The sequence below is a fragment of the Scyliorhinus canicula genome, chromosome 8 (genome assembly GCF_902713615.1).
Source record: "Scyliorhinus canicula chromosome 8, sScyCan1.1, whole genome shotgun sequence".
NCBI lineage: Eukaryota > Metazoa > Chordata > Chondrichthyes > Carcharhiniformes > Scyliorhinidae > Scyliorhinus > Scyliorhinus canicula.
The window spans coordinates 931,072-954,424 of NC_052153.1; the positions used below are offsets into that span (position 1 = coordinate 931,072).

At 53.0% G+C, this 23,353-nt stretch overlaps 1 protein-coding gene and 1 long non-coding RNA gene across 2 annotated transcripts in view; one reads left to right on the forward strand and one right to left on the reverse strand.

Moving 5' to 3' along the window:
- Nucleotides 1-23,353, reverse strand: part of LOC119970047 (endophilin-A1-like) — a 182,860-nt gene that overhangs the window by 102,223 nt on the left and 57,284 nt on the right. The window lies entirely within an intron of this gene.
- Nucleotides 13,556-19,120, forward strand: LOC119970048. The gene is made up of 3 exons (XR_005461533.1): nt 13,556-13,922; nt 14,167-14,277; nt 18,237-19,120. It is a non-coding gene; the product is annotated as an uncharacterized LOC119970048 (long non-coding RNA).

Below are 23,353 nucleotides of genomic sequence, written 5' to 3' on the forward strand. Positions count from 1 at the left end.
TGGGTTTGGCTATATGGTGGGTGCGGATAGAGTGAAGTCTGGAAATGTGTACAGTATATTTACACTGTCCCTAATGAAACCCTCTGCTCTTTGTGTAATGCTTAAAATCTATCAACAAGGTGAATGTTCTGATAGCTTAAAATGACCCTGCAGAAAATTAGAGACGCAATCCTCCTCCTCCAGCCTACTCTGTGCTTTATTAGTCACTAATATAACCAGCAAATGAGCATCTGTTATATGATAGCTTAAATATTTAAAAAATCATCTCCATTTAACAATTAATATCAACCACAGCAAAGGAAATCTGACTCCAACATCGATTAAACAATTTAAAGTATCAAGACAACAGCTGATTATCTTTGATATCTGAAATGGTATCATCTCCATCTGTGAAGCAGACTATTGCTTTGCTGAACGGGGATCAATGGCGTGCAGGAGATGGTTCGTGGGCAGACCCGTCTCAGAAGAGATATTGTCTGTGGAAACTCATTGATTATATAACTATTCTACAGGCAAAACAGTGGGGCCTCGGTGACCAAAATGACGGGCGAGCGTTTGCTGATATCACCCGTCATATTAATGAAGAATAATAGGGAGCCAGTGCCTGGCTCATGATTCTGAAAAGAGGCTCACACCTGTTTGAGGCCCACTTTGTTAAACTGGTCTGTCATGACCTCAGCCCACGCTATTCCGGAAACTGTGATCCAGGTGCATCTGAAACAGTGGAACCCAAATGGGCAATTCAGTAATTCATGTTTAATGGCCACCACCTTCGTACAATTAAACACGATTAATATTGTACAATGTTTGATGGGAAGCTGAAAAGTGTTGAACCTCAAAGGAACTTTGATCTCATTCAAACATACACAATCCTTACAGGGCCCTACACCATAGGTGCAGCAAGAATGTTTCTTCTGGCTGGGGGATCTAGAACTAGGAGATCCAGAACCAGAGCACTGGAACCAGAGGATATACAACCAGTAGATCCGGAACCAGTGGATCCAGAACCGGGGGATCAGGAACTGATGGAGTTCTGAACCTGGGGGAGTCCAGAACCTGGGGGGGGGGGCGGGACCTCTAGAACCGGTGGCTCCAGAACTGGGGGATCCAGAACCAAGGGACACTGTTTCAGCATAAGGGGCAGCCCATTTAGGACCGAGATGACAAGGAATGTCTTTACTCAGAGGCTGGTGAATCTCTGGAATTCTCCACGTCAGAGGCTGTGGAAACTCAGTCACGGAGGATGTTCAAGACTGAGGTGAATGGATTTCTAGATATTAAAAATATGAAGAGAGATGGGAGTGTGCGGGAAGATGGGAGAAATTCAGCAATGATCCCACTGAATGATGAAGTGGGCAAAAAGGATGAATGGTTTTTCCTGCTCCTATTTATGTTCTTACATACAATTAACTAAACACAAACTGACATGTGTGCCTCTTCATTGACCAGAAAGGTACAATTAAAGCTGTCAACAATGGAGAATTGATCATAAACGTGTCAGAGAATGAAAATCCATAAAGATACCAAACCTCGGAGACCATCTCCTGCCGAAGCACAAGTGAAGAAGACAGAGTTCCTCAGACATCAGCAAGGAAGCCGGGCAATGTTTGCCTCTTTCAGCTCGGGGATTAACAAGTCTTTCTCTGCTCCAGGCTTGTTGAATCTGATTCTTGTCGAAACCCTCCTGATCCTGCAGTGGTCTCCAGGCAAAGGGAAGATCCACCATCTTTCACTGGGAGGGGCTGACATTAGGCAAGAGGGCAGCTCAGCCCAACAGCAAGTGGTGGAAGGTGTAGAAAGAAAAGAAACCCAAGAAATGAACAAGAACAAAACCAACCGGCAAAACTGAATGGAAAGATGGCTGAAACAAATGGAACTTCCCCATCACTTACCAAAACCCCAGCTCCACAAGGCAGAACGTCAGAGTGTCAATGGACCTGTTTTAAAGGGATGTGATACAATGACGTGACATTGGGAATGAAGACATCCAGGTAGGAAAACTCTGGCTGAATTTGAATAATTCCTCACCCTATGACCTGTAACGTGATCTCCTGCCCAACACTGTCCAGTCAGAAACAGAAAAGCAACTTGCTTCTTTCACTCAGTTCTCCATTCCGCCGGAGAACTGAAATTAAAACAAACGTTTATCATTCAATATTTGGGAAGGGAGCAATTCCCTAATCGCCATGGCCAGTTAACCTATAATCAGGAAGCTTTGGCCATTTCAATCCCCAGCCTTTGGCGAATAAACCGTCCAATATTCACACACGTACAAGGATTTTGGGTTAGTCATCTGCTGTTCTCCTTAACCAAAGGCATTGAGACCCTTCAATCACCGAACAATCTCCACCCCAGCAGCTAACTAAACACTGATTAGGGATAGGATCTGTGACTTAGTTGTCTAAACTCGATTAGCTTATGATATTTTTATTCAATGTTCATGCACAGAAAACCTAAATCTCCCAGTCCTCTTGCAGTAATCCCATGGTGAAGAATTAGGTGAACTCTATTGAAGTAAGCTGTATTTACAATTGAATAGAATCACAGAATCTACAGTGCAGAAGGAGGCCATTCAGCCCATCGTGTCTGCACCGGCCCTTACTCAGGCCCACATATCTACCCAACCCCCGTAACCCACCCGCAAGTGTTTGGACTGTGGGAGGAAACCGGAGCACCCGGAGGAAACCCACGCAGACACGGGGAGGATGTGCAGACTCCGCACAGACAGTGACCCAGCCGGGAATCGAACCTGGGACCCTGGCACTGTGAAGCAACTGTGCTAACCACTGTGCTATCATGCTGCCCAGAGTTGTGTATGCAATTCGAAGAAAGAAATGAAAATTGCTTATTGTCACAAATAGGCTTCAATGAAGTTACTGTGAAAAGCCCCTAGTCGCCACATTCCGGCACCTGTTCGGGGAGGCTGGTTGGGGAATTAAACCGTGCTGCTGGCCTGCCTTGGTCTGCTTTCAAAGCCAGCGATTTAGCCCTGTGCTAAACCAGCCCTAAGAATGAGAACTTTAGAATAAAAGTTGCACAAAGCAAGTCAGAGAAACTCTCAATTCCTTATTGGAGGCTTTTCAGGTAATTGTGCAGTTGCTGTGACCACTCCCTCTGCTACTGTAGCTGTGACCACTCCCTCTGCTACTGTAGCTGTGACCACTCCCTCTGCTACTGTAGCTGTGACCACTCCCTCTGCTACTGTAGCTATGACCACTCCCTCTGCTACTGTAGCTGTGACCACTCCCTCTGCTACTGTAGCTGTGACCACTCCCTCTGCTACTGTAGCTGTGACCACTCCCTCTGCTACTGTAGCTGTGACCACTCCCTCTGCTACTGTAGCTGTGACCACTCCCTCTGCTACTGTAGCTGTGACCACTCCCTCTGCTACTGTAGCTGTGACCACTCCCTCTGCTACTGTAGCTGTGACCACTCCCTCTCTTACTGTAGCTGTGACCACTCCCTCTGCTACTGTAGCTGTGACCACTCCCTCTGCTACTGTAGCTGTGACCACTCCCTCTGCTACTGTAGCTGTGACCACTCCCTCTGCTACTGTAGCTGTGACCACTCCCTCTGCTACTGTAGCTGTGACCACTCCCTCTGCTACTGTAGCTGTGACCACTCCCTCTGCTACTGTAGCTGTGACCACTCCCTCTGCTACTGTAGCTGTGACCACTCCCTCTGCTACTGAAGGGGTTATACAAATTTACCACCCTGTTCTTAGTCATCTATTACCTGCAGTTTCCCAGTAAGATTAACACAGTTGGTTTAATTCATTCACCAGCGTGTGGTAGAACGCCACTATCTCTGTGATCTGAAATAATCAGTGGGATTTCACATAAATAAAACAAAGTAGATGGGATAACAAGATCCAATTGCTTTTTCAGATCCCAGTCAAACTCAAGTCATAGATATTAGAACGCGTCCGCGTTACTGAGCTGTCTCAGACCCGGGGGTGAGAAAGGGCAAATATAGAGAGAAAGCAGCCCTGCCAACCTCAATTACTGAATTAAATACACAATACAGCAACCCTGATTAGAATTATGCATGTTTATGTTATAAAATCAAAGTTATGAGAATCTATCGATGTAGATTCAGGTCCTTTAGGAAACTATGCTATTGCTGTATAACTGATTAATTATACGGTGAATAATAATTTCGGAGCGCAGTAAGTAATCTGTGCCATTTCTTTATTGCTGAATCGAGTTATGTTGATGCTCACAATGCTTTTTTGTCAAAGTCTAGACTTTTGGATTTATCCTAGGAGAGATAGATAGATGATATTGTTATGAACTTTCCCCTTCACCATCTGGACATACACTTCCCACTGTACACTTCCCACTGTAACATCAACTTTCAATCAAACCAGTTCACAGGAGCTGTGCACTGTGTCATTCTATTATTACACTTAGCCAAGAGTGATCAGAATCGCACCTAAAGCTAACCACTCTGCCACCCTTCACCCTGGGCCGTCAATGCTGTGCGCAGCTGCATGGCTGCCTTCCCGGCTGTGGCAATGGTGTTCCGTGCCAGTCCACCCCGATCCCACAGCCCACCCCCTGGTCACACTCCCCCGGCCCTGGCAGAAGCCCCCCGGCCAGCGACACAATTGTCAGCAAACGATGGTGATGTCGGACACTTTCCGTATCCCCTCTCTCTCTCTCTCCCTTCCTCAGCAGTCACGACGCCGGTTTCACGATTTTTAAAAACACAAGTGAACCGCACCGTCGGGAATTCGGCCCATCGGAGGCGGAGCGTCACGGGGGCCCCGGAGAATACAAGGGGCCAGGCCCGCTAATGATTTGCAAACGGTGTTTACTGTACGTGGGGGCAGCACGGTGGCGCAGGTTCAATCCCGGCTCTGGGTCACTGTCCGTGTGGAGTTTGCACATTCTCCCCGTGTTTGTGTGGGTTTCGCCCCCACAACACAAAGATGTGCAGAGTAGGTGGATTGGCCACGCTAAATTGCCCCTTCATTGGAAAAAATGAATTGGGTACACTAAATTTATATAAGAAACAAATACTGTACGTGGGTTCCGGAACGCAGGGATGCTGCTGTCGAAGTGGCGGAGAATTGAGATTTGCCGTGAAATCAGCACCCGCCGTGATTTTGGCATTGCAACCGATTCTCCGCCCAATCACATTTCACGATTCTGGCGTCGGCCGCTGGTGAATCCCACCCCAGGTCTAAAAAAAAAGGTCACTCAAAAAAGTGTTCAGGAAAATTAAGGGAGGTGCATTCCATCTCACCTTGCTTTATATAAACATTGGCTTTGCAGTCCTTCTCTCTCCCCCTCTCCTCCAGTGAGTGTGGGTGTTGTTATAGAGAGTGCAGTAAACCACACCACACAGGAAATTCAATGCACAGAAGAGTGAAGTGATTAATTTTGGAAAGACAAAGGCAGAGAGACAATAAAGGGTGAAATTCTAAAGAGGGAGCAGAAGCAGGGGAATCTGGGACTGACAGGATTAGACAGGGTAGATTGAGAAAGAATGTTCCCGATGGTGGGGGAGTCCAGAACCAGGGGTCATAGTTTGAGGATAAGGGGTAAACCTGTCAGGACTGAGGTGAGGAGAAAGTTCTTCACCCAGAGAGTGGTGAATTTGCAGAATTCACTCCCACAGAAAGTAGTCGAGGCCAAAATGTTGTGTAATTACAAGAAGGAATTAGATATAACTCTTGGGGCTAAATGGATCGAGGGATATGGGGAGGAGGCGGGATCAGGGTATTGAACTTGCTGATCAGCCATGATCATAATGAATGGCAGAGCAGGCTCGAAGGGCTGAATGGCCTCCTCCTGCTTCTATTTTCCATGTTTCCGTGGTAAATGTGCAGAAACCATTGAAGGTGGCAGGACAGCTCGAGAAAGTGAATAAGGCCTGGGGTTCCTAAATAGGAGCATGGAGTTATCATAAACCTTTATTACAGAAACCTGGTTCAGATTTAGCGGGACTACGGTGTCCAGTTCTGGGTATCTCACATTGGGAAGGATGCAAATGCACAGAGTGCAGAAAAGATTCCCAGGATCATCCCTGAAAGTTGCCACCCAGGTTGAGAGGGTTGTTAAGAAGGCGTACGGTGTGTTAGCTTTTATTGGTAGAGGGATTGAGTTCCGGAGCCATGAGGTCATGTTGCAGTTGTACAAAACTCTGGTGCGGCCGCATTTGGAGTATTGTGTGCAGTTCTGGTCGCCACATTATAGGAAGGATGTGGAAGCATTGGAAAGGGTATAGAGGAGATTTACAAGAATGTTGCCTGGTATGGAGGGAAGATCATATGAGGAAAGGCTGAAGGACTCGAGGCTGTTTTCGTTAGAGAGAAGGTTAAGAGGGGACTTAATTGAGGCATACAAGATGATCAGAGGATTAGATAGGGTGGACAGTGAGAGCCTTTTTCCTCGGATGGTGATGGCTAGCACGAGGGGACATAGCTTTAAATTGAGGGGAGATAGATATAGAACAGATGTCAGAGGTAGGTTCTTTACTCAGAGAGTAGTAAGGGCGTGGAATGCCCTGCCTGCAACAGTAGTGGACTCGCCAACACTAAACGCATTCAAATGGTCATTGGATAGGCATATGGACGGTAAGGGAATAGTGTAGAGGGACTTTAGAGGGGTTTCACAGGACGGTGCAACATCGTGGGCCGAAGGGCCTGTACTGCGCTGTAATGTTCTATGTTCTAGGAATGGTCCCAAATCGCAGGGATGAGGGATTTTGGTATTGGAGAAGTTGGGACAGTTCTCCTTGGAGAAGAGGAGGCAGAGTGGAGATTTGAGGGGTCACTATAGAGTAGACCGGGAGAACCTGTTCTTGTTGGTGGAAGGATGGGGAATCAGAGCATCCCGCTTTACGGCAATTGACAAAAGAAGCAATGGCCAAATGAGGAATAACATTTTCACACAGCGAGTGTGCAGGACCTCGATGAACCCCCCCCCCCCCCCCCGAGGGGACTCATTTGAGGCTCTCAAGAGGATAGGATCGTCATCTGAAGAGAAAAGTAAATGGCAGGACGATGGAGAGAAGGTGGAGGAGTGGGACTGGGCAGAGAGCCAGTATGGACCGGACAGGCTGAATGGTCTCCCGTGATCCCAGATTCTAAGATTACCTTTCCTTCATTCAGACTGAAAATTCAGGCATTCATTATGACCAACACTGAGAAGGTCATCTAACTGGGGGAGTTCTACAACAAAAGAACATTGTCAGTGCGTTTGAAAAGTTTCATCTCCATAAACAGCCTGACCTAAAAACCCAGCTGTAATATTCCCTCTGTATCCTGCAGCAGCTCCCAGCCAGGCAGTTACATCATTCCCAGCGTATCAGCTCTTCTCCAAAGCACCAGCTTTTAAATAAACCCGTTCCTAGGTTTAGCACAGATTACATCAAATGGATTTCTAAATAACCAACTGCCGAACAGAGAGCATTTCATTCAGACGGCCACAGATGGAATCTGGGTATTTGCAAAGTTAGATATATCCATCCAAATAGTTTGTAAATAGACAAAACATTTCGATCGCCAACAAAGCTGCTCTAAGAACCCCATCAGTAAAAGTACGTGAGAAGCGGCTGATGAGAAGGTCATACAAACTCAACCTGTTCACTGATGCTCTTTAAGGAAACTGTTTCCTCCGTCTGGCCTCCACCTGACTCCAGTCCCACAACAACACAATTGCTTCAAATCACGGCAAAATCCTGGAACCCCCCTCCCTAACAGCACTGTGGGTGCACCTACACCACAGCGACTGCAGCGGTTCAAGGAGGCAGCTCACCACCACCTTGGAGGGTAATTAGGGATGGCCAACAAATGCCGGTGTAGGCAGCGACCCCCACACCTAGAGAACAAATTTATAAAAAGGCTTATTGTAGAATCCACCAAAGCATTGTGACCAGTCAGATAGAAATTAAAGATTGTATTGGTTTATGATGTTACACTCTCCACTCCCTGGAGGGTCTCACTCCTCGACCTGCCCCCAAGTCAGGGATTGATACTAGAAGCCTGATCCCCAATTAAGGGGGAAATCCTGTCCCTTCATTACTGCCCCCCCCCCCGCCCACCACCAGGGAGGTAATTTTCACAGGAGGTCACCTGGAATCTAATAGTCCTGATACCGTGATATCATTGAGAATTATAACAACCCCCTCCCCGAGTGGGGAGATAGAGCCATGTCCATGTCTCTGGCTGCCTTCGGCACCCTAGCACGGGAACGGCCGTCGAGGGCCGAATGTATGGTGTCTGGTGTGTATCGAACTGGGGAGCGGCGCTCCCACGTGGAGCATCTCGGTGGGGTTGTAGGAGCTGCGGTGGCCGGGGACGTTGACGCCGTTGGCTCTGATGGTGGCCCAGAATCAGAGTGTAGCGGGTCTTCGCCCACCATTTCAGAGTCCTCCAAGTCTGATATGCCCAGAACCAACGCCAATAACTGGGGCAGAGGTGTGAGTTCGAGCTGGGGGCCGTTTTGGTCAAAAATCTCCGGAATCAGATCCGGTGACTCTTGGATGCTCCTATGGAGATAATCCACAAGCCGGTTCGATTCGCGTCCTTGTGCTCTTACTCGATATGAGACCGGTCCCATCTGGGTCAAGGGTGTCCACGTGGCTTCTTCGTCAAAGTTTTGGACATACACCAGGTCTCCCACCGCGAAGGAGCGTCAGGACGAATATCACCGGCGTCAGTGTCGGCCTGATATTGGTCCCGGCGGATTTTCCCACCGACGCCCGGGGGGGACTAAACTCAAACATGTTCGCAGGCGACGGCCCATTGACAATTCAGCCGGAGAGAACCCACCGTGACGGCTGGCGCGTTCCTGTAACAAAAACGGAACCGTGCCAGCCCCGAATGCGAGGACCCCAGTCTGGACAGCGCGATCCGACAATCCATTCAACGCTGGGTGGTACGGGCGGTCTGTAGGGGTCATATCCCATGGGCGACCATGAATGCCCCAAACTCCACCTTGTAAACGCTGTCCCATTATCCCAGACAAGAATCTGCAGCTGAGGGGGAAACTATTGGTAACATTTCAGTAGTCTGGTTTAAAGGGTAATAAGGAACTGACCCAGTTAGAGAAGAGGCAGATACCTGTCAATCAATTGAAGCCTGACTCGGGCCTCAATGGGGGTGATAACTTCGGAAATTTTAAACTGGGTGTGTGACCCGTCCCAGCTCCCACAGCTGGATTATACGGCAGGAGATTCAGCGGGTGGGCTGCACAGTGGGGGCGAGCTGCACAGTGGGGGGGTGGGCTGCACGGTGGGGGGTGGGCTGCACGGTGGGGGGTGGGCTGCACGGTGGGGGTGAGCTGCACGGTGGGGGGTGGGCTGCACGGTGGGGGGTGGGCTGCACGGTGGGGGGTGGGCTGCACGGGGGGGGGTGGGCTACACGGTGGGGGGTGGGCTGCACGGTGGGGGGTGGGCTGCACGGTGGGGGGTGGGCTGCACGGTGGGGGCGAGCTGCATGGTGGGGGCGAGCTGCACGGTGGGGCGAGCTGCACGGTGGGGGCGATCTGGGGGTGAGCTGCACGGCGGGGGGTGGGCTACACGGTGGGGGGTGGGCTGCACGGTGGGGGGAGCTGCACGGTGGGGGCGAGCTGCACGGTGGGGGCGAGCTGCATGGTGGGGGCGAGCTGCACGGTGGGGGCGAGCTGCACGGTGGGGGGTGGGCTGCACGGTGGGGGCGAGCTGCACGGTGGGGGCGAGCTGGGGGTGAGCTGCACGGTGGGGGCGAGCTGGGGGTGAGCTGCACGGTGGGGGCGAGCTGGGGGTGAGCTGCACGGTGGGGGGAGCTGCACGGTGGGGGTGAGCTGCACGGTGGGGGTGAGCTGCACGGTGGGGGGAGCTGCACGGTGGGGGTGGGCTGCACGGTGGGGGGTGGGCTGCACGGTGGGGGGAGCTGCACGGTGGGGGCGAGCTGCACGGTGGGGGCGAGCTGCACGGTGGGGGGTGGGCTGCACGGTGGGGGCGAGCTGCACGGTGGGGGCGAGCTGCACGGTGGGGGGTGGGCTGCACGGTGGGGGCGAGCTGCACGGTGGGGGGTGGGCTGCACGGTGGGGGGTGGGCTGCACGGTGGGGGGTGGGCTGCACGGTGGGGGCGAGCTGCACGGTGGGGGGTGGGCTGCACGGTGGGGGGTGGGCTGCACGGTGGGGGGTGGGCTGCACGGTGGGGGCGAGCTGCACGGTGGGGGCGAGCTGCACGGTGGGGGTGGGCTGCACGGTGGGGGGTGGGCTGCACGGTGCGGGGTGGGCTGCACGGTGGGGGGCGAGCTGGGGGTGAGCTGCACGGTGGGGGCGAGCTGGGGGTGAGCTGCACGGTGGGGGCGAGCTGCACGGTGGGGGCGAGCTACACGGTGGGGGCGAGCTGGGGGTGAGCTGCACGGTGGGGGCGAGCTGGGGGTGAGCTGCACGGTGGGGGCGAGCTGGGAGTGAGCTGCACGGTGGGGGTGAGTTGCACGGTGGGGGCGAGCTGCACGGTGGGGCGAGCTGCACGGTGGGGGTGAGTTGCACGGTGGGGGTGGGCTGCACGGTGGGGGGAGCTGCACGGTGGGGGCGAGCTGCACGGGGGGGGCGAGCTGCATGGTGGGGGCGAGCTGCACGGTGGGGGCGAGCTGCACGGTGGGGGGTGGGCTGCACGGTGGGGGCGAGCTGCACGGTGGGGGCGAGCTGGGGGTGAGCTGCACGGTGGGGGCGAGCTGGGGGTGAGCTGCACGGTGGGGGCGAGCTGGGGGTGAGCTGCACGGTGGGGGTGAGCTGCACGGTGGGGGGAGCTGCACGGTGGGGGTGGGCTGCACGGTGGGGGGTGGGCTGCACGGTGGGGGGTGGGCTGCACGGTGGGGGGAGCTGCACGGTGGGGGCGAGCTGCACGGTGGGGGCGAGCTGCACGGGTGGGGGGTGGGCTGCACGGTGGGGGCGAGCTGCACGGTGGGGGCGAGCTGCACGGTGGGGGGTGGGCTGCACGGTGGGGCGAGCTGCACGGTGGGGGGTGGGCTGCACGGTGGGGGGTGGGCTGCACGGTGGGGGGTGGGCTGCACGGTGGGGGCGGGCTGCACGGTGGGGGGTGGGCTGCACGGTGGGGGGTGGGCTGCACGGTGGGGGTGGGCTGCACGGTGGGGGCGAGCTGCACGGTGGGGGCGAGCTGCACGGTGGGGGTGGGCTGCACGGTGGGGGGTGGGCTGCACGGTGGGGGGTGGGCTGCACGGTGGGGGCGAGCTGGGGGTGAGCTGCACGGTGGGGGCGGGCTGGGGGTGAGCTGCACGGTGGGGGCGAGCTGCACGGTGGGGCGAGCTACACGGTGGGGGCGAGCTGGGGGTGAGCTGCACGGTGGGGGCGAGCTGGGGGTGAGCTGCACGGTGGGGGCGAGCTGGGAGTGAGCTGCACGGTGGGGGTGAGTTGCACGGTGGGGGCGAGCTGCACGGTGGGGGCGAGCTGCACGGTGGGGGTGAGTTGCACGGTGGGGCGAGCTGCACGGTGGGGCGAGCTGCACGGTGGGGGTGAGTTGCACGGTGGGGGTGGGCTGCACGGTGGGGCGAGCTGCACGGTGGGGGCGAGCTGCATGGTGGGGGTGGGCTGCACGGTGGGGCGAGCTGCACGGTGGGGGTGGGCTGCACGGTGGGGGCGAGCTGCACGGTGGGGGTGGGCTGCACGGTGGGGGCGAGCTGCACGGTGGGGGTGGGCTGCACGGTGGGGCGAGCTGCACGGTGGGGGCGAGCTGGGGGTGAGTTGCACGGTGGGGGCGAGCTGGGGGTGAGCTGCTCGCTGGGGGTGAGTTGCACAGTGGGGGCGAGCTGGGGGTGAGCTGCTCGCTGGGGGTGAGTTGCACAGTGGGGGCGAGCTGGGGGTGAGCTGGGGGTGAGCTGGGGGTGAGCTGGGGGTGAGCTGGGGTGACTGTGCGAGGCTGGGTTCAGACAATTACTCTGGAGCTGGAAGTGACATTTTATCCTCTGAATCTTTCAGAGTAATTCTCAGGGTTACACTGACAGCCGCCTGAAGTTAGTGATTTAAACTTCTCCGGATGGTTTCCATCCCAGTGCAATTGTCCAGAGGAAGTCAGCAGCTCTGGGCAATTGCCGGGAAAATTGGGAAATTCCGAGAGGGACTGCCAACGCATCACTGGAGTTCTCCTGAATGTGATCACGGGAACCAGGAGGTTATGGGAATGTCTGTGATTGTGGTAAAAGCTCCTTATCCATGTGGCAAGAATATTTTTTGTCAGTAAATGTTAAACTGCCCCAATATTGTGATTTAATTAAAACTTTTATTCCTTTCTCAGAGTTACAAAGCCAATGCGCAGACTGCACGGGGAAAGCCCTTAATCCATCTCATTGCCTGCTCCAAAAACCAATTCCAATTCCAATGGAATGCAATTCATTGTCTCCACTAAAGAGACAGACACGATCCATGCTGACAAAAACAGGCGTTACAACAATCTCGGGCTCGTCCAATATTGCGAAGACTGTCTGAGACCCAACCTATTCGCAGAAGAGAAGACAATTTTATTCAGACTGAAACTCAGGACATTAAAGGGTGCTCAGATAATCAAAATGTAACGGAGGGGGGAGGAGGGAGAAGCGGGGGGGGGGGGGGGGGGGGGGATATCCCTCCGTGTGAACGAGTGAGTAAACACATGTCACAGATGTTTCAATATTGAATGATGATGGGATGGTCGATACTCGGGGGAACTGCTGGCTCTGTCAAAAACTCCGATATCTCACTTCTCCCTCGTGAACCAATAACTTCTCAGGATTTTGTGATTTTGGGCCTGACCTGATGCTGGGATGGATTTTCCACCATGTTCTGAGAAAGAAGGAAGCTGCGAATCCAAATCTTCTCCCAGTTCCACCAAGAATATCCTCCAAACGATGACAGTAACCTTCCGGACTGGGAGATGGTTCGGAATCGGGGCTTCCATTATGGTTCTGGTGTTGGCCCATTGCAGCTTCCTTACCGAACACAAGAGTATCATGGTTATCTTTATAATTGCTTTGTTACCCCCCCCCAGCTGGAGCAGTTTGTACAATCCTGGTCACCACACCACAGAAGGGATGTGATTGCCCTGGGGAGGGTGCAGAGGATATTCACCAGGATGGTGCCTGGGCTGGAGCGTTTCAGAGATTGGATAGACTGGGATTGTTTCCCCTGGAGCAGAGAAGGCTGAGGGGGGACCTGATTGAGGTTTACAAAATTATGTGTGGGTGGATAGGAAGGTACTTTTCCCCAACCTGGAGGCAGAGATTTAAGGTGAGGGGCAGGAAGTTGAGAGATGTGAGGAAACCTTTTCACCCCGAGGGGGGTGGGAGTCTGGGACTCGCTGCCTGAAAGGGTGGTAGAGACGGGAACCCTCACAACATTTAAGAAGCATTGAGATGAACACTTGAAGCCGGAGCAGACAAGGCTACGTACCAAGTGCTGGAAAACGGAATTGGAATAACTCGGTGCTTAATGGCTGGCGCTTAACCACGCTCATTCTTCCAGAAGCAAATTGTGACCATGAGGTCTGAGAGGAACGATTGCTGTTTATTGTATTTATATCTAATAACCAACAGTTAGATGGGACCAAGCATTCGGCAGCACGGCACACCAGGCACTCCTCATATGTCAGCATTTTATCTAGAATGTTCCAGGGAGTTTTAAATAAATTCAGTCTCTGCTTCACTGCACCAGCTTCAGTGTTTATTGGAGATGGCACATTCCTCTCAGACAATCTTGTCACGTTGTAACCAAACATCCCACACTCTTATCCTGAAAATGCGCAATTTCAGAGCTGAATGTTTGGCAATAACTTCAGTGAGACCACACAGTTTCAAGAAGTGAGCACGGGATGGTGTGGTCAGTTGGACCAGAGTTTGTGAAGTGACCTTGTGAGGAAATCGACGAGCTTCAACAAGGGGGAAAACAAACAGTTCAATTCAAAGGACGTCTTTCTTGGCCAGGTTCAGGTTAGTTGTGTCATTATATTTATTGGATACAAATGGGACAAAATCAACCAGAGTTACACAAAGCAGAAAAACTATAATGGTGAGCAGCTGGAGTGAGATTGAGGGAACAGGAGGGAGAAATGATCAACAGGGAACGAGGAGGACTGTCTCCACCCCCCCCCCCCCCCCCCCCCCCCCGGGACAAGGAGTAATTCAGATGAAAGGACATCAGCCTAAAACATTAACTCTGTTTCTCTCTCCACAGATGTCGCCTGTCTGTTGGATTTCCAGCATTTTCTGCTCTTAATTCAAACTTCCAGCATCTGGAGCATTGTGATAACGATGACAGTGCTCAAAGCAATATGTAACAGACTAGGTATGCAAACCTTCAATTATGATCACTTCATAATGTAAACACTTCCTGGCAGTTCTAGAAATATAAAATTGAATGGCAACGCAATCTAATGTGAGTTAACTAAACAATATTCTGCTCCATATTATTATTTTGGGCACAATTTGATATTGAGACACATTCGGAGGGAGGTGACCAGAACCTGGGTCAAAGGGTGGGTTTTAAGGAGCATCTAACGCCAGAGCAGGAAGTAGGAATGTGGAGGAGTTTGGAGGGAGTTCGGGAGCTTCGGATTTGGGAAACTGAAAGCACAACCATGAATGGCGGAGTCATTAAAATCAGGAATGCTCAGGAGCCAGAATTGGAGGAGCGCAGAGATCCCAGAGGGTTGTGGCTGGAGGAGGTGACAGAGATAGGGAGGGGTGAGAGAATGGAAGAGGTGACAGAGATAGGGAGGGGTGAGAGAATGGAAGAGGTGACAGAGATAGGGAGGGGTGAGGGAATGGAGGAGGTGACAGAGATAGGGAGGGGTGAGAGAATGGAAGAGGTGACAGAGATAGGGAGGGGTGAGGGAATGGAGGAGGTGACAGCGATAGGGAGGGGCGAGGGAATGGAGGGGGTGAGGGAATGGAGGAGGTGACAGCGATAGGGAGGGGTGAGGGAATGGAGGAGGTGACAGAGATAGGGAGGGGTGAGGGAATGGAGGAGGTGACAGCGATAGGGAGGGGTGAGGGAATGGAGGAGGTGAGGGAATGGAGGAGGTGACAGCGATAGGGAGGGGCGAGGGAATGGAGGAGGTGACAGCGATAGGGAGGGGTGAGGGAATGGAGGAGGTGACAGCGATAGGGAGGGGTGAGGGAATGGAGGGGGTGAGGGAATGGAGGAGGTGACAGCGATAGGGAGGGGTGAGGAAATGGAGGGGGTGAGGGAATGGAGGAGGTGACAGCGATAGGGAGGGGTGAGGGAATGGAGGGGGTGAGGGAATGGAGGAGGTGACAGCGATAGGGAGGGGTGAGGGAATGGAGGAGGTGACAGCGATAGGGAGGGGTGAGGGAATGGAGGAGGTGACAGAGATAGGGAGGGGTGAGGGAATTGAGGAGGTGACAGAGATAGGGAGGGGTGAGGGAATGGAGGAGGTGGAAACAAGGAGGAAAATTTTATAATCGAGGCTTTTCTCGATGTTGCTGAGCGAGCTGGAGGTTTCTGGGTGGGGTCTCAGACGTGGATAACAGAGTTTTGGATGGTCTCAAATTTACAGAATGAGGGAGACGGGTCAGGAATGCACAGGAATACTCACATATAGGAGGCAATCAAGATATAGATTCCTCCTCAAAAGGTTACGGGTACAACTCAGTGGACACAACTCGGTGTCTGCTTTCGGGCATGTTTGCCAGGATGGCTGCAGCACCGAGATTCACCCGCTATTCACCGACACGTTGCCCGTGTTTGGGGCCTTGGGGAGTTTCGCCCGTCAAGGCCACACGTTTGTCGATTTCCCTCGCTGACTAGCAGTACCGCTCCGCACAGATCAGGGAGCCATTTTGAACGGCAGCCCCAGTTTCTACTCCCCTCCTTTCAGGCCCCATCCACTCTCTGGACCCTGCCCCCCTTTAACTCCCAACCTTCCCCCCCCCCCCCAACCTTCACTCCCCCCCACCAACCTTCACTCCCCCCCATCAACCTTCACTCCCCCCCACCAACCTTCACTCCCCCCCCACCAACCTTCACTCCCCCCCCACCAACCTTCACCCACCCCCCCAACCTTCACCCACCCCCCCAACCTTCACCCCCTCCAACCTTCACCCCCCCAACCTTCACCACCTCCAACCTTCACCCCCCCAACCTTCACTCCCCCTCACCAACCTTCACCCACCCCCCCAACCTTCACTCCCCCCCACCAACCTTCACTCCCCCCACCAACCTTCACCCACCCCACCAACCTTCACCCACCCCCCCAACCTTCACCCCCTCCAACCTTCACCCCCTCCAACCTTCACCCCCCCCAACCTTCACTCCCCCCCACCAACCTTCACTACCCCCCCAACCAATCTTCACCCACCCCCCCAACCTTCACCCACCCCCCCAACCTTCACTCCCCCCCACCAACCTTCACCCCCTCCAACCTTCACCCCCCCAACCTTCACTCCCCCCCAACCTTCACCCACCCCCCCAACCTTCACCCCCCCAACCTTCACTCCCCCCCAACCTTCACCCCCCAACCTTCACTCCCCCCAACCTTCACTCCCCCCCCAACCTTCACTCCCCCAACCTTCACCCCCCCCCCAACCTTCACTCCCCCCAACCTTCACCCCCTCCAACCTTCACCTCCTCCAACCTTCACTCCCCCCACCAACCTTCACCCACCCGCCCAACCTTCACCCACCCGCCCAACCTTCACCCCCCCCAACCTTCACCCACCCCCCAAACTTCACACCCCCAAAACCTTCACCCCCCCAACCTTCTTGTGACCCCTGGAACCCCCTCTCATGGGGAAGGCCTCTCCCAGCTCTGACCGCTGGCAGTGCCAAGGTGCCCAGGGAGAGTGCCAGGGTACCACCCTGTCCAGAGCCCGACCCCTTGGGGTCTCTAATGGGCTGCGGGCTCCCCCCCCCCCGGGTGCCAAACGCCTGGTCCACATTTGTGGAAACCACGGCAAACGTTGCCCGGTTGAGGTCCCGGCCGTGGACTCCTGGGCACCGGGTGTAAGCAATGCCCGGGTATTTATCACACCCTGTTGGGTGAGATCTAGATCACGCCAGGCGGAGGGACTCGAGTGACTCACGATCAGCCCAGTGCGGAGTCTGATTCGGGGGTCTTGCCGGATTCACCCATGGCTCCTGGCGCAATGACAGAATCACACCCTCCGAGTCAATCAGGTTATCAATATTTGTGCATCAACATCATAGAATAAAGTTCTTTATTCACTAATAGAATCTTCTGAGCTAACCAGCTTTGCGAATTGAATTTCTGTCATGGATGGTTAATCGCCAGGCAGACTGGTCTTAATGTGATCACCAGTAACGGGAAGGGTGGCGATAACAGCGACACAGCCTGGGCTGCTCAGGGTGGTGGATTCGCTCAGATGGTTCCCTGAGCAGACGGTCAAGGTCATTTGGCAGAACGCCTCATCGCCCAAACTTTCAAACAAGCACCAAGACATAGCTTGGCTGGTGGTGAGAATGGCCTTTCCTGTCAGATCCTTCCTACATGCCCAGAGTCTCACCCCATCTGCATGTTGCCCTGGAGGTGACTGTGGTGGGGAAGAGACTGTTCTCCACCTCCTTACGGAATGTGCTTTGCAAAGAAGGTCGGGAGGGAGGTGAGGTGATTTTTGTCACGGTTAATCCCAACTCCCAAGGGCTGTTCCCAGCGAGGCAAACGTCACGAGCTGCCAGAGGATCAGCAACTCGGCGAAAGACGCGCTTTGGTCTGCCCAAAATCTGTTGGTCTTCGAGCGCAAAGGATTCTCTCTGACCGAGTGTTGCAGACTGGCACATTCCAAAGCCCAGGACTGATGACGGAGAGATGCACTAAAGCCTGGGGCAGCCACCACAGAGGCTCGATGGGGAAGGTCGCTGTCTGAGACCTTGCAGCCAGAGTAACTGAGGGGGGCTGGGAATTGTATAGAACCCCCTCGGGCTGTATGACTCACATTGATTGTCAACAGGGAACATTACACATGTCATATTTGTATTGAAGCACCGCAGAATGTAACCTAATCTGTGCAGACAACTTAAATACCTTTGCACCATTTGTGATGCCTATTTTGAAATTCTGTAATGTTCCTTTGACTGTACTGAAGCACCTCGGAGTACAATATGATCTTTGTAGAAAACTTCAATATCATTGCACTCGGTGATGGCCATTTTGAAATGTTTCGCAATGTTCTTTCAGACACTTTATGAATAAAATATATTTTCGCAAAAATAGAAATTTTCTCAACAGTGTAACCAAAGGTGAAAGTGTTTGTTCTGTCTCCCCAGAGATATTCCCTCGGATCATTCCCAGCTTTCAGACAGTAAACACAACAGCCATCCGTAGACAGACAGAACTATTCGGAGGAAGTCACTTTGAAATGGTGGGAATACAAAGGGAACTGAAAATATTTTTTTCCCAAGCAAGTGGATCGTTCTGCAATACGCTTACGTATGACCTGCTTCACTGTAATCGTGTGCTTCAATCATGTTAGGCTGAAGGAAATTGATACTGATTTGAAAAGTAATAGCTTCTTATATTGTCATCAGTTAATTAAGTGCCTCAATGGAAAAATAGTTGCTGTCAAACAACGAATGGGGATAATTCTCATGTGTTCAAGTCCTTATGCAATGTTCCCTGGACATTAGAACTAATGACATTAGCCAGCCGTGAAGCCTGGGCTCAACAGACTGCAAACATCAACACGAAACACAACAGAGAATTCACGTTTCCACCAATAAAATAATTAATTAGATACATGCAAAGCCCACAACACACAACAACACGTTCCCAAAGGCCCCAAAACATCCACTCCTCGCGCACATGTTCAGCCCTCACCAGCCAAATATCAAAGTTTGAAAAACATTTCAATCATTACGTTTTCAACAATAGTGTGGAATAAATTCGACTCTACTACCAGCACGGAAAGTTTTAACACACAGGGGCTGTCCATCTTTTTAAGAGAATCAATCACCTTGTGTGATTTCTGGGTGATACACACGGTGTATAAACTTCAAACCTGTTCAGCAGTAATTGTGAATTAACCCGATTGGTCATCTTTGCGGTTATATAAAGCACCAAGAAAGCACAACAGCACGTATACTTCCTCAGGAAACTAAGGAAATTCGGCATGTCCACATTAACCCTTACCAACTTTTACAGATGCACCATAGAAAGCATCCTATCTGGCTGCATCACAGCCTGGTATGGCAACTGCTCGGCCCAGGACCGCAAGAAACTTCAGAGAGTCGTGAATACCGCCCAGTCCGTCACACAAACCTGCCTCCCACCCATTGACTCCATCTACACCTCCCGCTGCCTGGGGAAAGCGGGCAGCATAATCAAAGATCCCTCCCACCCTGCTTACTCACTCTTTCAACTTCTTCCATCGGGCAGGAGATACAGAAGCCTGAGAACACGCACAAACAGACTCAAAAACAACTTCTTCCCCACTGTCACCAGACTCCTAAATGACCCTCTTATTGACTGACCTCATTAACACTACACCCTGTATGCTTCATCTGATGCTGGTGCTTATGTAGTTACATTGTGTACCTTCTGTTGCCCTATTATGTATTTTCTTTCATTTCCTTTTCTTCCCATGTACTTAATGATCTGTTGAGCTGCTCGCAGAAAAATACTTTTCACTGCACCTCGGTACACGTGACAATAAACAAAATCCAAATCCAAATACGATGATATAAAAGGGCTCCATGTTGTAACGGGTGCAATCCTGTCACAATGAAGTTTGGGGGCAGAGAGAGGAAGGGAGGGAGAGGGGAAGAAGTGTATGTGCTTTGGGATGTTTTGTGGATAAACCTGCGTTAAAGACAGACTGGCTCCAAATTTTTCCCTTACCAAGTGAATTAGGGCAGCACGGTAGCACAGTGGTTAGCCCTGTTGCTTCACAGCACCAGGGTCCCAGGTTCGATTCCCAGCTTGGGCCATTGTCTGTGCAGAGTCTGCACGTTCTACCCGTGTCTGTGTGGGTTTCCTCCGGGTGCTCCGGTTTCTTCCGACACATCCCGAAAGACGGGCCGTTAGGGAATTTGGACATTCTGAATTCTCCCTCTGTGTACCCGAACAGGTGCCGGAATGTGGCGACTAGGGGATATTCACAGTAACCTCATTGCAGTGTTAATGTAAGCCTACTGGTGACAATAATAAAGATTATTATTATAAACACAGGTTTCTCAGTTCACTCTTTATTCATAAAAAAAAGTAGAGGAACATAGAGACCAGTGTCTTTATTTAACAAAAAAACTAATTGTATTACAGATTGTCCTTGAAATGCAAGAGGAATGCCCCAGTGATCATTGTACTCAGTGCGGTTTGTCAGTGATTAGCACCTTTATCTGTGAAGCTGAAAGATTGTGGGTTGAAATCCTCACCTGGAGCTCCGGCCCCGGGCTGACACTGTGGTGTAGTCGCCAGGGATGCCTGCTCTGTGCCAGGTGCCATCTTTTCAATGAGGTATAGGGCTGGCTCCTCCAGAGATTCGCACTCCTCTATTTATTTATCTCACAAACATATCGACATATGGATTGGGAACAGGAGGAGGGCCATTCAGCCCCTCGAGCCTTCTCCACCATTCGATTACGATCCCGGCTGATTTGATTGTAACCTTGACCCCACATTCCTGCTGACCCCCGATAACCTTTCGCCCGTTTGTAAATCAATATCGATCCAGGTCTGCCTTTATACTATTCAAAGATTCTGCTTCCACTGCCTTTAGAGGAAGATTCTGCTTCCACTGCCTTTAGAGGAAGATTCTGCTTCCACTGCCTTTAGAGGAAGATTCTGCTTCCACTGCCTTTAGAGGAAGATTCTGCTTCCACTGCCTTTAGAGGAAGAGTTCTAAAGGATTCACCGTCAGAAAATATCTCTCCTCATCTCTGTCTTAAATGAGTGATCCCTTATTTTTAAACAGTGATGTCTCGTTCTAGATTCTCCCACAAGAGGCAACATCCTCTCCACACCCACCCCGTCAACACTCATCAGATCTTATGGGCTCGATTCAACTAAATGGGAACAAAGTTCCTGAGCGAGCGTGCAGGGCCGAGAAACACATGGAGATTCAACGCATATGGGGCCTCAGCGGGATATGCACGGCCGAGATCCCCCCCCCCCCCCCCTCCCCTCCCCCTCGACACCCCTCCCCCTCCCCCCCCCACCCCTCCCCCGACACCCCCCCCCCCTTTGGGACCCCGGTTTGGGCACCCTGTGACTCATGGAGACCACCACCCCTCCCACAACAGCTGCAATAGTGACCCCCCCCCTCCCCCCCCCACCATCAAAGCTTGCCTGGCTGGCTGGCCAGACCACGTTCCTCAAACTTACCTGAGCTCAGACCCGTAACCCCCACCAGTGTTGTTAGGAAGGGATTGGCCAGCAGCTCTCAGAGAGGGGACCTCTGCGCTGGCAGCGGGCAGTCAGTTTACTGCCCGATTGCAACCAAATTCCTGTGGAGCTTCTGAAAACGACGTGGCAGGTTTGCACTCCCCCCTTTGCAGCAAGTTTAAAGATGCAGCGAGAACTTAAATCAGCAGCTCCAGTCCTTAGCAGAAATAGAACATTGAACGTCTAAGTCAGGACCAAGCAGGGCACCTGTCACATTAAAGATTAGAGAAAATGGTGGGTCGCAAAGGTCGGCCGGCGTGAATCGCAAAGGTCGGCCGGTGTGGGTTGCGAAGTTCAGCCGGTGTGGGTTGCGAAGGTTGGCTGGCGTGGGTCGAAATGGTCAGCTGGCATGGGTTACGAAGGTCGGCCGGTGTGGGTCCCGAACGTCAGCCGGCGTGGGTCAAGAAGATCAGCCAGCGTGGATCGAAAAGGTCAGCCGGCGTGGATCGAAAAGGTCAGCCGGCGTGCGTCGAAAAGGTCAGCCGGTGTGGGTCGAGAAGGTCAGCCGGCGTGGGTCTAAATGGTCAGCCGGTGTGGGTCTAAATGGTCAGCCGGTGTGGGTCTAAATGGTCAGCCGGTGTGGGTCGAAAAGGTCAGCCGGTGTGGGTCTAAATGGTCAGCCGGTGTGGGTCTAAATGGTCAGCCGGTGTGGGTCTAAATGGTCAGCCGGTGTGGGTCGAAAAGGTCAGCCGGTGTGGGTCTAAATGGTCAGCCGGTGTGGGTCTAAATGGTCAGCCGGCGTGGGTTTAAATGGTCAGCCGGCGTGGGTCTAAATGGTCAGTCGGCGTGGGTCTAAATGGTCAGCCGGCATGGGTCACGAAAGTCAGCCGTGTGGGTCGCGAAGATCGGCCGGCGTGGGTCACGAAGGTCAGCCGTGTGGGTCGCGAAGATCGGCCGGCGTGGGTCGAAATGGTCAGCCGGCGTGGGTCACGAAGGTCAGCCGTGTGGGTTGCGAAGATCGGCCGGCGTGGGGCCCGGCAAAAATGTTTGAGAAACACTATTGTAGAATAAAGTGAACAAGGATTTCAATTTGTCGGTGATTGGGAAGCTAATGAAAGTCAGCAACAATTGAGCAGGTGTTTGAGAGTCTACAAGATGGGATGGAGGGATCTGGGTAAGTTTGAGTTGGGCAGAAACTGGTCAGACGAGAATAAGAGAAACTGATCTTTGAAATGATGGTGAAATGGATGTGTTTCAGCAATGGAGGGTATGAAAGCGTAGCAATATTATAACAGCAGAATGAATTACAGTGATGGGGTACAAGATATTGCACTGTAATTTGACATGCTGGTTATTCTGAGCAAGGAGAACCAATCTGAACACCTTGGGCGGGATTCTCCCAGCCCGCGCTGGGCCGGAGAATCCCCACAAACGGGCCACGCTGCCCCGACACTGGTACGCGATTCTCCCTGCGGAGAATCCATCGCCAATTGGCGCCAACATGGATGGCGCGGCACCGGTCTGCGGCCACTCTACACAGCTGGCCCGCCAATTCTCCGTCCGTAGGAAAGGAGCTGAGTCCCGCTGGTGCATTTCTAACCTGCTCTGGGCTGGCGGGACCTCGGTGTGTAAGGGTTGCTGGCGGCCTGTGGGGGGGGGGGCTCTGAAGTGGCCTGGCCTGCGATCGGGGCCCACCGATCGGCGTGCCGGCCTCTGTCGCTGGGGGCCTCCTTTCCTACACGCCGGCCCCTGTAGCCCTGCGCCATGTTGCAATCGGCACGTTGAAGGAGGCCACTGCGCATGTCCTCGTTGGCGTCGGTGCAACTGTGCATGCGGCATGCGCGGATCCCGCGGCGCCCAGTTCGCACCTGGATTGACAGCTGGAGCGGCGCGAACCGCTCCAGCACCGTGCTGGCCCCCTGTAGGGGCCAGAATTAGACATGGGAGCGGCCTGTTCATGCGACGGCGTTTACAACATTGTGGACACTGTGCAGCGGGATTGGAGAATCCCGCCCCTTGTGTCAGGGGTTAGATTCAGGGTTGGTTGCAGTATATACACTGCAAT